This window comes from Aethalodelphis obliquidens, unplaced genomic scaffold (assembly GCF_003676395.1).
Source record: "Aethalodelphis obliquidens isolate GAN/ISIS:26980383/991018 unplaced genomic scaffold, ASM367639v1 scaffold104, whole genome shotgun sequence".
Taxonomy (NCBI): Eukaryota; Metazoa; Chordata; class Mammalia; order Artiodactyla; family Delphinidae; genus Aethalodelphis; species Aethalodelphis obliquidens.
The window spans coordinates 2806560-2818963 of record NW_020838048.1 but is presented as its reverse complement, the minus strand read 5'-3'; the positions used below and the strand labels follow the sequence as shown (position 1 = coordinate 2818963).

The following is a 12404-nucleotide window of genomic DNA, read 5'->3' as shown; positions in this document are numbered from 1 at the left end:
CGAATGGATAAATATGTGGTACATATACACAATGGAATATTACTCAGCCATAAAAAAGAATGAAATAATGCCATTCGCAGCAACATGGTTAGACCTAGAGATGATCATACTGAGTGAAGTAAGTCAGACAAAGACAAATATCATATGATATCGCTTATATGTGGAATCTAAAAAAATGATGCAAAGGAACTTATATACAAAACAGAAAGAGACCCACAGATGTAGAAAACAAAATTATGGTTACCAAAGGGGAAGGGGGGAGGGGTAAATCAGGAGTTTGGGATTAACATATACACACTACTACATATAAAAGACATAAACAACAAGGACTTCTGTATAGCACAGGGAACTCTACTCAATATTTTGTAATAACCTATAAGACAAAAGAATCTGAAAAAGAATATACATATGTGTATATCTATATATCTATATAGATATGTATTTAAAACTGAATCACTTTGTTGTACACCTGAAACTAACACAACATTGTAAATCACACTTCAACACTGTAAATCACTTCATTGTAAATCACACTTCAAATAAAAAAAAAAAACTGTTGAATACATCATATCCGCTCTCCTTATTCATCGCTCACAGAAAAAGAGGTCTTCTCCTTGGGGTCCAGTATTTCAACAGGAAAACTAATTTTCCCTTCCCACGAAAAATCCAATGAAAGCTTAGAAAGGCACTCATGGGCAGATCAGTAACATCTTTCAAAAAGCCAGTTACAAACACACCAGGCCTACAAGATGTTGTCTTTTATAGACTCTTCATTTTTCTAGGATGCAAAAATATCAGAGGACTAGCTTGAGATGAATGGTGACTACTACGGAAAGTCAGGAATGGCTAAAAGAGGAAAAATTCCCCTGTAGTAGTGTCACATGTTTTCCTCATTAGTTCTTCCTGTTTAAACCCTTAGCATTCCTCTCCATCTTCTCTTCACACTCCCAAGCACATTTCAGACCTCCCTCATTCCCTGATCGGTTTTTGTATTTCATTTATGGGCTGGTGCGACAAAATCCCGTGGAAAATCATGCAATCACTTGCCTAGAACACATTTGTCGGTCTGGACTCAAATGAATTTAAAAGTTGCCAAACATACTATTTGCAGGCCGTGTACTCACACACCTTAATGACAGGGATCTCTGCCTTGGTCGGAATCTGTAGGAAGCAATGGTGATGCACCATCGTCCACCATTCTTGGTCCCAGCATTGTCACACTGCCCAACCCAAGTGTTACTCATCCCACAGAGCTACCTGGAAGATGCTATTGCGTGTAACATCAGTCCCGACAGTTTTCCCTTTTAGCACTGTTTTTTTAAAATTTGTTTATTTTGTTTTGTGTTTTCAAATCTTGAGGCCCAGAACTCATCCTGATACAGGCAGATGTGGCAGCATTAGAAGTAGGTAGGTTGTAAATGTCCACCAACAGGTGAATGGATAAAGAAGATGTGGTACATATATACAATAGAATATTACTCAGCCATAAAAAAGAATGAAATAATGCCATTTGCAGCAACATGGGTGGACCTAGAGATGATCATACTAAGTAAAGTAAGGCAGACAAAGACAAATATCATATGATATTGCTTATATGTGGAATCTAAAATAAAATGATACAAATGAACTTATATACAAAACAGAAACAGACCCACAGACATAGAGAACAAACTTATAGTTACCAAAGGAGAAAGGTGGGAAGGGGTAAATTAGGAGTTTGGGATTAACAGATACACACTACTATATATAAAATAGGTAACCAACAAGGACCTACTGTATAGCACAGGGAACTACACTCAATATTTTATAATAACCTATAAGGGAAAAGAATCTGAAAGAGAACATATATATGTACATATGTATAATTGAATCACTTTGCTGTACACTTGAAACTAACACAACACTGTAAATCATCTACAATTCAATTTTTAAAAAAAGGTACAAAAAGAAAGGGAATATGACAAAGCAAAAAAAAAAAATAGAAGTAGGTAGGTTTGCCAAGAGCCTACGTGGATACACAGGCCACCATGTTCTATTTCTCTTTGTTCAACAATGCCTCCGCTTATTCTTATTTTTTCTCTTCTGGCTTTGAGCAATGATGTGTTTTGTTCCAAAAGAGAACCACCAAAGAAAGGAGCTGTGCATTGCTCATCCAACCTCAGGGTGCTCTTTCTGTAGGATTCTTCTGCCCACTCACTGTTGCATATGCGAAAGCATTTAAATTCAAAACTCACTAAGTCAGAACTGAAACTATGTGGGTTTCAGGTCTCCTTTTCCATTTGCCCTTCTTTAAAAACCAGGGAGTCCTACAGGGAGATGTGCGTGTGTGCCAGGAAGGGTGAGCGAGAAGGCTGTGGGGTGCTGTGCTGGAACCCATGATGCTGTGGCTCGCCTATGCATCACAGACCTTTAGAGGTGGAAAGACCCTGATCCAATTCCATTGTTCTACAAATGAGAAACTCAAAGCCAGAGAGAGGGACCCGCCCAAAGTCACATGGCGAATTAGAAGCCAAGAGCAGACCCATACATCTTGGCTGCAGTTGGGTGCCCTAATCTAGATCTATTTGGCCTCCTGTTCCCCAACAAGATCAGAGAACCATGCAATTAAAAAAAAACCTTGAAGCCAATGGCAAGTCCCCACACACTACTTAATATGAAAGAGCATCTCTACCTATTTTTAAAGAAGGCAACATGAACCAGAATCTAGACCTAGTGAAGAGTTCTTAGTAGTCCTTATACAGAGAGATCTGTGTGACTCCCAACCCATTCTATGCAACCACGGTTCAGGTGACTTACGTTCAACATCAAGCAACTAGAAAAGTGAAGTACTGAGGAGCCTTGGGAGCTGAGTTAACTGGGACATTTTCTTGGTAGAGGTAAGGTTCTGGGGTCATTGCTAATTAGATGAAGAAGTCCCTAGAAACCATCCCATGAGGAAGGCCTCGGTGACTCTAGTGGGTCGGGATTTTCCAAACAAGTTCATACCAGCCACATGTTAAGAGCCAAATAACAGTCACAAAGGAATCCAAAGGGGAGCTTCTGTGCTGAGAATGGATGGGGCCTTTTCAACAATTTTTAGGATAACTTGTTGACAAGATGACTGTAAAAACTGTGATGAAAAGACATTAGAAACAAACGATTTTCAAGCGAGACTAAAGAACAGGTGGAAAAAGTGGTTAATGGGGCCTTTTTTTTTTTTTTTTCACATGACTATTCCAGCAGCCCACGGGTCAGTCCTGGACCCTTTATCCATCCAGCCAAGGAGCCCTGATGGTCCTTTCAGGAAGGAATAGGTCTCTGCAACCTTTATGCTCATAAAAAAACTGAAAGACTGCAACAGTAAGAAAAGAAAGCCAAACAAGCTTCAAAGGCCAAAGTCTGCAAAGATGGAAACTGTTAATTCACGAACATTTGGTCAGATTCTTACTAGATGGAGGTCAGAGGTCCTTTACTTTGTACTAAAACATAAAATTAGTTGCAGCAACCAGAGATGTGTTTGAAGGGTCAGTGCAGTGACTCTTCCCAGGCAGAAGTTGATCAAGAGGATGAACCAAGCAATGCATGAACAGCTGGTCTCTGCCTGTGAGAGGAAAAGACGGCTTAATTCCCATCCCCTGAAATGAGATGCTGAGAAGCAATTAGAAAACAAGGCGGGGAAGCATCCAAATGGCTAAATGAAAACAAGCAGAGATTCTCTACGAGGGGTCTCAGATTCCTGCAGGCTCACAGTTATAACAGGGACTGAGAGATTCAATATCAAATATGTATTTTCCCACTCAAAAGAATGCAATGCCCTAGCTAGAAGATTCTTTTTAAATAAGTTTCAAAATTGTAAAAATAATCATAGTATCTTACGGCAGGCCACAAAAATTTGAGGATACCAAAAAGGGGTCGCTTTTTAAAAAAAGTACAGAACTGCTGATAGAGCAATATAAATGGAAAACAGAAATTAAATATATCAATATAAATGAAAAATATATATGGACAAGGAGAAATCAAGGGATTGTCATAGAGGAGAATGAGGATGAAAGTCCCGGAAAAGGAGAATTTGAATGCTTCAGCTAATTTCTTTGTGGTTCCCCCCCGTCCCAAAGGTAGAGGGTTCTATTGGTTTTATAAGGACGGTTTGGTTAGCAGAATGTGTGAATAAGGCTAAGGTTTGGAGGAAGAATCATCGAAGTCTCTGAAAAGGGCTTTTGTTTCCAACCCAAAGGGAAAAAAATCTGAAACTTTTTTACAGTACTAAACGATTTATTCATATACTGCATATATACGCACAATGACAAGAGAGAAAAATCTTTGCAACTTTGGGGCCTTAATTTTCCGGTTCTGAAATGACCTAAACATTGTCATATTCATTCCAGAGACAAAAAAGTACAGTTTAATGAAATGAATCGTTACATTTTTGAAACGTTTAGCTTAAAGGCCATAGAAATGCAAATGATGAACAGGAAGTCAGGGCTGCCAAACCACTGAGGTAGCTGAAGGCAGATTTTCTCACTACATCTCCAGACACATGGAAAAAAGGAAAAGGAAGGCTCTAGAGATGCACGGTCTAGTAAACTTCTCAATGTAATCTCAGGAGTACAAACAGTACTACGGACCCAGGAACTCGTGATTCAAATCTAACGTTATCCAAAATAGAAGAATTCGAAGGACAGATTAGTTAGATTAGAAAAATAAGCAGAGATTCTCTACTCTCGGTCTCAGATTCCTGCAGACTCACAGTTATAAAAGGGACTTATCCCTGTTACGGGAGGGAGAAGATTCCTGAGTTCAACAAACACCAACCCCACCATCTCTGGTTGTGTGGGACACAAAGGTGAATAAAATGCACCTTCTCCCTCAGAGCTCACACCTGGCTTACATTTTCAAATCTTTAAGGTTTATTAATAAAGGAAAAAAGAAAAAGAAAACCTTCAAAATCAGGGAGAGGAAATCTGAAAGCATTTTCTATTTTCTCGTGCTATGCTAGTTTTTTCCCCCCAGCTTTATTAAGACGTAAAAGCTAGATTTTTAAAAAGTCACTCTATTTTATGTTGTCTTAAAAAAAAAAAAATCGCACGCTGGTATGAATACAAGAGAGAATTCTAAAAACGTAGGTTTGTGTATTTAACCTCATATTCTATTAAAGAGCTAAAACAAATGGATTTCAATCAGTGATATTGGAGCTGAAGGCTTGAAGTTCATTATCAGCCTGTCTGGAAATGATTTGCTTGCTCTCTGGGGTTCCTGATTTTTATTTGCATGTGTTTCTGCCCAGCGGCTGAAAGGTCGGCAAGAGGAAACACTGTTGCAGGGCCCCAGTCCGTCTCATTCTTGAGAAACAGCTGAGCTGGCTCCTGGGACAGGCTCATGCTTCTAGAATACTGTGGGCTTGTCAAGCCAGTCATCATAGCCACAACAGCACTGCCATTTCAAACACCAGATTCAATGTCATTTTTTTTTGTTTTTATTCCATAGCCAAAGAACAGACAGCAAACACAGACACTTTTTGCCTGCTATTTTCAAGTCTTTCTTAGCAAGTCTTGGAAGAATGTATGAGCAGGCGTTCCTGCTCTGTCTGAAAAAAAAAACACACCAAAAAACAGCAGTGCAGAAGAGTGCAAAAGGTTTCACTTCCTTTTTAATCTTTACTGAGCAGAAAAGAACAGCTTGAAAATGGTGTCTCTGGGGAAGAGAGAGTCACTTCCTGGCGGCCTTTGTCAACAGAGACCCTGCCACGTGACCCATCTTCAGACAGTATAGAGAAGCACGGTTTATTATATCTTTCATGGAAACACCCAATTAAGTCATGTGGAGTGTTGACTTAGCATCCTTTCCCGAACATTCCAGGGACTCTGACAGCCAAATGGTGCAGCCTTGGGTAAAATGTACCTCTCTGTAAGGTTTTCAAATGTGCTCTAAGGAGTCCACCCACGGGCCAGCTGCTTAAATGGTTCCAAGAGTCCAGAAATATAAGACTAAAATTGCATCAGTACCACGTGGATTATTCCTCTTAACAATAATGCTGCAGGTGGTACAAGTTACATATCTATATCTATATCTATATTTGGTCATTAAGAGAAATGCCACAAATGTCTAGAAGGAAAAGAAGACACTCATAAAATAGTAGTCATCAAATTTGAGAAGCTAATAACACAAGATACTCACTCTCAGATTTTCTTAGTATAATTTGCAATACCCATTGGCAATATGAACCCCTAGTCACATCCACCGCTTCTCTGCTTTTGATAAATGCCATGGCTTCCTAGTTTTTAAAGAGAGAAATCCTAGGTGTAATGCTGAGCTTCAGATAATAATAATAAAGGTGTTTTATCCTGTTTTGTCACTGATTAAAAAGAAAGTGAGATGAGCTGAATGGGAAAAAATACAGCTGGGGATCACTGAATGAGAAACTCACGCTGGAGGAAACGTGTGGGCGAAACTGAACACTTGGTTCAGAGGTGAAAACTGCATCTGACTGGCTGCTTGCAATTTCGCCTTCCAGATGGCAGTTGGACCGGTTGTTTTTCCCTCCAAGAGACACGGAAGAGATTGACAGAAAGCTGGCTTACTCCTACTAGACGCCTTTGGTTTGGCTGTTGGTAAACTGGAAATCGAGTTAACCACATCTGCTGAATGACCAGTCAATTCAACCTCACTCTTGTTCTCTTGTAGAATTCGGCAACCCGCTGAATGGTTTTGACCAGCTTTGCCAGAAGATGAGTTAGGCGTATGGGAGTCAATACAACTTTGAACGATGCTTGTCACAAGATTTCTAGTCCCTGGGATAGGACTGCAAATCTCTTACGGCCCGAGTCCCTCTGTGTTTCCTTTGTGTGTCTTTCAGTGTCTTACCCATAACAGGCGCTTCCTAAGTGTGTGCTGAATGAATGAAATCTGCTCGTGTCCCACCCATCCCACCCCTCCAAATACATACATATAAATAAGGAAATAAATCAAAAGGATAAACAATGAGTCCATGGAAAGCCCAGACACTTTGTGTCCACATAGACTTCCACACTGTCAAACACCTGGATGCTTGGAAACATCTGGATGGTTGCCTCCATTATTCTATGTTCCTCCAGTGATTTAATGATAAAAATAGATTATAGGGAGGGAGGGAGACGCAACAGGGAAGATATATGGGAACATATGTTTATGTATGATTGATTCACTTTGTTATAAAGCAGAAACTAACACACCATTGTAAAGCAATTATACCCCAATAAAGATGTTAAAAAAAATAAAATAGATTATATACAGAGATAGATTCTGAAGTAAGACAAGAAATGATCTACCAATCCTATAGTCCTTTTGTTCCTACGGTCTAAAATAATTCCTATTTTATGAAAAATTTAGCAAGATCTGGATCTGCTACTTAGGATGGTTTGCTAGTACTTGACAATGAGACTCAGAATGTTGCTGTATGTTGATGTCATTTCCCTCCCTCTCTCCCCCCTCTCTTTTCTATAAAATTTTAGAATAGTTAGCTCTTCGGTTCACTCTGATAGGAGCTCCGAGGATCCCAAAGCACCAGGCATGTCCGAGAATTCCAGGATGGCTGAGTTACTGGACCTACAACACAGCCCCGGCTCCCAGGAATTTTCCTTTCCCAGGCTCCCCAGGCACCACCCACAGCCATACCAGCCACTCTGCAGAGCGTTCCTCAGCCAGCAGGCCCTCTCCCTGTTACCAGACCAGAAGCCATTCTGGAGAATAAGAAGCCAATATAAGGAGAGGACAAAAGCCCGCAGTGTGTGATTTCTGTCTGCCCATTGTTGTAAGCACGAGGTAACGTGGGGTTGTGGATTTTCCACAGATCAGCAAGTCTGTAGTCAAGGGAATCTCTTTGTCTTTACTTCCAAGGACACAAGCAAATTGAGAGTGGTGTTTTTGTGGGGGGTCACCTTGTTTGGGGGGGTTTGTTTTTGTTTTCTCTCTCCTTCCCTTCAGAGAGGAAGGGCTTAACACAGGCCTTTAGCTTGTGACTAGGAGGTAGGTGAGAATTATCACTCAGTACAGAAACTACAGGTCCTGGGTTAGATATTTGTATTTCTCCATTTGCTACACAATACTTTATCAAGATCTTTGGCAAACGTTCTTACACTCTGACTTTCTCTATTGGTTTCATATTAACAGACCTTACCTTAGATCGGGGAAGAACGCAGGGGCCACGTCGACAGATCAAATGTTTGTCAGGTTCAAATAGTTCTGTGGGTAACAATAAAGAGAAAAAAATAATTTGGTTAAGCAGTGATTTGACTTTAAAAAGAAGATAATCACATCCATTAATCCACAGACAATTATTAAGCGTGTACTTTTGTCCAGATTTAAATTCAAGCAACATTTATTCGGTGCAGACGCTTTCACAGACGTATCTCACTTTGTGTTCAAGCACCATTTACTGAACTAGCTTGCTCTCAGTAAGCCCTTTCTACTATAAAACCAGGATTAATTTGCATTCCTAATTCCTTCCTCTTGTCTTGCTTTCTTGAAGATCCTGTGATGCACGTTCTGGCAATGTCCAATATCATTTTTCCGTTGGATGAATAGAACGTCTGTATGTATAAAAATGAATGAAAATATCTGACACCTGTTCACCACTTGCTACTTGCCAGTCACAGTTCCAGACCCTTTGTAAGTATTATCTTATTGAATTCTGGCACCAGCCTGAAGTGGTAGATGCTGGAACGCTAAAATGATGCTACAATGATCTCCAGTTTACAGTTGAGAGCACAGAGGCATGGAGAAGTTAAATTACTTGTACATTCACACAGCTAGTTAGTGGAAGAGCTAAGATTCAAAGCTGGCTCCCTCCGACTCTTGGAGTCATGCTTCCCTTGCCTGGTGTGAGAGCCAAAATTCTAACATGGTATCTATGATCTCAGCCCCCTGGTGTTACACCACGATTAGGTTATGTTATATGACAAAGGCAATGGATGTCACTCCCTTGATTGTGTGACATCATATGACAAGGTAGAAGGGAATTTGCAAATGTAATTGAGGTCCCAAATCAGTGAACTCTAAGTAATCAAAAGAGTGATTATCCTGGGTGGGTCTGACTTAATCAGTTGGGCATCCTCTAAAAGAGGGCTTAGGCCTTCTCTGAGTCAGAGACTCTTTCCTGATGACCTTGAAGAAGAAATCCACCATGGGTTTTATAGCTTCAAGGAAAAGAATTCTGCCCCCAAACTACTTGAACTTGGAAGGGGACACGAGCTTCCAGATGAGACCACAGCCCCAGCCGACACCCTGACTGCACCTCTGTGATAGCCTGAGCCAAAGATCTAGCTACACCATTCCCAGACTCCTAATGGATAAAAACTGTGAGGTGATAAATATGTTGCTTTAAGCCATTAAATCTGTGGTAATTTGTTATACAACAGAAGAAAATTAAGCAAAAAACAAGTATGTGAACTATCTGATGACACAAATAAAACTATCAATAAAAAGTCTGGGGCTTCCCTGGCAGTCCAGTGGTTCAGACTCCACACTTCCACTGCAGGGGGCACAGGTTCAATCCCTGGTCGGGGAGCTAAGATCCCCCATGCCACGTGGCAAGGCCCCGCCCACCAAAAAAAGTTTGATACCCTATAAGGGAAAAGAATCTAAAAAGAATATATATATACACATATATGTATAACTGAATCACTTTGCTGTACACCTGAAACACAATATTGTAAATCAACTATATTTCAATAAAAAATTTTTTTAAAAGTTTGATCGCACAAATATGTAAAGAATGTATTATGTATTTATAAATTATATACACGAGATTACCCCCAAATAAAACATTAGATAGCCACATACACACACAAACCAGAAATTACAAAGTATAACCATTGTTCTTAGCCACGTCCGTCCTCCACCACTGACAAGGTTGTAACAAGTACTGAAATTCTAACCTTCGTTATCCCCTCACAAATGGACTAAAACCTGCCCAAAATAAAAGGAAGAGGCAGGCTTTTGAGAACCTGACTATAGCACTTCTAGGGGGCCATTCACGGAAGGACATAGACTCAGCCTTTTTATGGGCCCCCCCCCAAAGTATGTGTGCTTTGAGACCCTAAACATTTAAAGGTCATCGTGATCACTGCCTACACCGACCAAAGTCAGAGCTACGTGACCCTCATCCAGCAATCAATCAGCAAGGGTTTGTGATGGCCTAGGGCTGCATGGCTCTGCTTTCGGGAAGGGAAGCATGCTACTCCAGAAAAAGCGCATTTTGGCAATAGATAAAATACGCCCTGGATCCTTGGGCTCTATCATTCAAACATTCCCACTATGCAAAATTTAGATTTTTGATTTTTGTTTTCTACTTTCACCTCCAGATTTTAATTTCCCCCACTTATGCAAGATGCCTCGCTAGAAATTACATCACATGAGAAGTTTGGTTTACATCCCAGGCTAGTTCATTGCAGTGATTTTGCTATGTCTACCCACTTCATGCTGGGCCTCAGTTCTCTTTCCAAAAATAGCTTTGCCTGGAAGAGGAAGCAGCAAACGTTTTCTGAAATGGGCCACACAGTAAATATTTTCTGTTCTGCAGGCCATATAGTCTCTGTCAGAGCTACCCAACTCTGCCACTTAACATGAAAGCCATAGCAAGCTGCAAATGAGTGAGGGCGCCAGTCAAGCTTGGTTTATGAACACTGAAATGTGAAGCTCATATGATTTTTACACGCCAAGAAATAGTATTCTTCTTTTGATTTGTTTTCCAGTCCTTTACAAATACAAATGCCAGCCTTAGCATTCAGGCTGTAGAAAAACTGGTAGCTGGCCATATCTGGCCTGCAAGCCAGAGTTTGCTGACTCTGGTATGCAGAGAGATATTATCAGAGTTAATGAATTAATCGTTATAGAAGATTTTTCTCTTTTTGAAATGAAAATTTTCTGGATGAAAAAGCAGCAGTATATAGACGTGTATTAAATTAGCAAAGATGTCCTTAGAGTGGTCAGGTTTACAAATCATGCCACATCTTCAAAGGGGAGGCTGATTCTACTTTTGCTAAGGGAACTCGTTGTGCATTTCATTCATTCAAGAAACTCAGTCAACCGGGACGTACCTTGTGGTTCTCACAACTAAAGACCCAGGTAGTAGGTTAAAATTACCATGGAGTCCTTTGCACTATTTGACATACACACATCAGCATGTATGAAAAATAAACCATGTGATGGCAGAAGCCTTAAATGTGATTGGTGGCAATCAGCCGAGATAATCAAACCGGAAGTGACTCAACCAAATCCAGATCTCTGCCACCTTCAGATCACCATGGACAAAATTCAACTGTCCAAGCTTTCCTATGTCCTCGTTCATCACATTGAGATATACACTTTTGTTCTCAGATACAGCTGACTGTAGTGCCATGCTGGCATTATGTTACAAAACAAACAGGTATAACTTTAAAGATATAAAAGACTGGACTAGAGAGTTTGCATATTCTTAGAGAAAGCATCTCTTTAGCCAATGGGAAACATGGAGAGTGGCAATCCCATTTTCCAGAGTTCAAACTTTTAGGTACCGAATTACTATATATACATAATTTTGCCTTTTTACAAACCTCGAAAGAAAGAAGGAAGGAAAAACATGAATCATTTTTCTAGAACTAGATAGAAAACTATTCTCATGATTTTGTGTTGTCCTGTTTGCATATCAGAGTTTTGCTGGATTACACCAATTTTATGCCACTGTATCCTCTACAGTGTAATGTGTTGATGGATAATGAAAAACCAGGAGTATCCACTTGGACGGTCTGGCAAAACTCAGTTTAGAGTAAATATAAGCTCTATGGAGATATCTACCATGAGGAGTGTTCTTTTTTTTCTTTATTTAAATTCTTCCCTATGGCCTCCAAGGGCCAACTCTGTTCCGGGATCCAGGTTCCCCTCAGTCCTCCCTCAGGGCTCTCACCCTGACTCCACGCAGGACCTGGGATTCTCTCCCGTGGCCGCCTGAGATCACGCCCCTTATACCCCCTCCCCAGCCTCTCTGAGACCCCACCCCGTACTCCCCCTCCCCAGCGTCCCTGCGACCCGGATGTCAGGAAGTGCTGCACGTGCTCATCCCGCCCTATGGCCTCCCAGGGCCAACTCTGTTCTGGGGTCCAGGCTCCCCTCAGTCCTCCCTCAGGGCCCTCACCTTGACTCCACGCAAGACCTGGGATTCTCTCCTGTGCCCGCCTGAGACCCCGCCCCTTATACCCCCTCCCCAGCCTCTCTGAGACCCCGCCCCTTACTCCCCCTCTCCAGCGTCTCTGAGACCCAGATGTCAGGAAGTGCTGCATGTGCTCACCACGCCCTATGGCCTCCAAGGGCCAACTCTGTTCTGGCGCCTAGTTTTCCCTCAGTCCTCCCTCCGTGCTCTCACCCTGACTCCACACAGGACCTGGGATTCTCTCCTGTGCCCGCCTGAGATCCCG

At 41.2% G+C, this 12404-nt stretch overlaps 1 long non-coding RNA gene across 5 annotated transcripts in view; it reads right to left on the bottom strand.

The window, feature by feature from the left end:
• The window catches only part of LOC113614792 (uncharacterized), a 118349-nt gene that overhangs the window by 93655 nt on the left and 12290 nt on the right, over positions 1 to 12404 (bottom strand). For all 5 annotated transcript variants that reach the window (XR_003430728.1, XR_003430729.1, XR_003430725.1 and 2 more), the window contains exon 5: positions 8132 to 8196. This is a non-coding gene — a long non-coding RNA (uncharacterized LOC113614792). The remainder of the gene's footprint in view (positions 1 to 8131; positions 8197 to 12404) is intronic.